This window comes from Phocoena phocoena, chromosome 19 (genome assembly GCF_963924675.1).
Source record: "Phocoena phocoena chromosome 19, mPhoPho1.1, whole genome shotgun sequence".
Taxonomy (NCBI): Eukaryota; Metazoa; Chordata; class Mammalia; order Artiodactyla; family Phocoenidae; genus Phocoena; species Phocoena phocoena.
Genome location: NC_089237.1, coordinates 34,299,682 through 34,301,643, shown reverse-complemented (window position 1 = coordinate 34,301,643; position 1,962 = coordinate 34,299,682). Strand labels below are relative to the sequence as shown.

The 1,962-nt window shown below is 43.4% G+C and overlaps 1 pseudogene; it reads left to right on the top strand.

Moving 5' to 3' along the window:
* Nucleotides 1-403: 403 nt before the first annotated feature.
* On the top strand, nucleotides 404-1,638 carry LOC136139099 (large ribosomal subunit protein uL3 pseudogene; annotated as a pseudogene).
* Nucleotides 1,639-1,962: the final 324 nt, after the last annotated feature.

Here is a 1,962-nt window from a genome sequence, read left to right as displayed (position 1 = left end):
GTAAACATCAAAAAGAGGGGATTCTAGCTCAAAGTAATTTGAGAACTCATAAGAAATCACTTGTCGGCTTTAAATTAATCATTCATTCCACTCTTGACTAATTGCTTTTCAGAGCAGTGAATTTCAAGGTACAATTTCATGGCCACTATCATTATTCTTGGAAAACAATGGAAATGCAAATGATATTATGACCAAAGACAGATACACAATTCCATTTCCAAAATGGCAGATTCTGGAAAGTTATGTGCTATTTTTAATAAATTTGAGAACTTATTGTTAAAGTAATGGGCAATGACCATGTAGGATAAAAAATGAGGATAATTGAGAATCAACATGAGTTCCCTGGGAGGAAATTAATCCAAAGTAACATAATGTTGCTCTACTGGCAGCATCCTATGGCAGGATGTCTCCCTGGAAGTTCTCTGCTCCCAGGCATGGGTCCCTGGGCTTCCTGCCTCAGAAGCACACAGCAGCTGGCACTGTGGGAAGGTGAAGAGCTTCCCCAATGATTATTCTTCCAAGCTTGTACACCTCACAGCCTTCCTCGGCTACAAGACCGGCATGACCCACATGGTGAGGGAGGTCGATAGGCCAGGGTGCAAGGTGAACAAGAAGGAAGTTGTGGAGACTGTGACCATTGTGGAGCTGCTGCCTGTGGTACTGTGGGCATTGTGGGCTATGTGGAAACACCTTGAGGCCTCCAGACCTTTAAGACCATCTTTGCTGAGCATTTCAGCAATGAATGCAAAAGGCACTTCTATAAAAACTGGCATAAATGTAAGACAAAAGCCTTTACCAAATGATGCAAGAAGTGGCAGAATGTAACGGCAAGAAGCAGCTGGAGAGGGACTTCAGCAGCATGAAGAAGTACTACCAGGTCATCTGTGTCATTGCCCACACCAAGAGGTGTCTGCTTCCTATACACCAGAAGAAGGTCCACCTCATGGAGATCCAGGTGAACAGAGGCACTGTGGCAAAAAAAAACTGGACTGGACTGGTGAGAGGCTATAGTGGCATGTCCCTATGATTCAAGTGTTTGGGCAGGATAAGATGATTGCTTTCACTGGGGTGACCAAGGGCAAAGGCTACATAGGGGTCACCCGCCATTGGCACACCACGAAGCTGCCCCATAAGACCCACCAAGGGCTGCATAAAGTTGCCTGTATTGGGATACAGGCAACTTTATGCAGCCCTTGGTGGGCTGTCCGGGTGGCCTTCTCTGTGGCTCAGGCTAGGCAGGAAGGCTACCATCACCACACTGAGATCAACAAGAAGATCTACAAGATCGGCCAGGGCTACCTCATCAAGGACAGAAAACTGATCAAGAAAAATGTCTCTACTGATAAGGATCTGTCTGACAAGAGCATCAAACCTCTGTGTGGCTTTGTCCACTACGTTGAAGTGACCAATGACTTTGTCATGCTCAAAGGCTGCATGGTAGGAACCAAGAAGCAAGTGCTCACCCTGTATGAATCCTTTCTGGTGCAGACCAAATGGCAGGCCCTGAAGAAGATTGACTTCAAGTTTATTGACACCACCTCCAAATTTGGCCATGGTTGCTTCCAGACTGTGGAGGAGAAGAAAGTATTCATGGGACCCCTTAAGAAGGACAGAATTGCAAAGGAAGAAGGGGTCTAATGTCAGAACAGATTGCACAGCTGATAGAATCTCAATAAAATTATTTTCCAGTGGGGGGGGTAGTTACATAACGTTTTTTCTCTGATAAATTTTTAATGTTACTGATCAGCAAATCACTGCCAAGATGATGTATTAATTTCAACAAAGAAAAGTATCACATAATACCCTTAGAAATAAAGTAATACATATTAACTTTAATAGCACTCATTTTAATTAATTAATTGATTTTGGCTGTGATGAGTCTCAGTTGCAGCATGTGGGATCTTTCACTCTTTTTAAATTTATTTATTTATTTATTTTTGCTGCATTGGGTCCCAGTTGCAG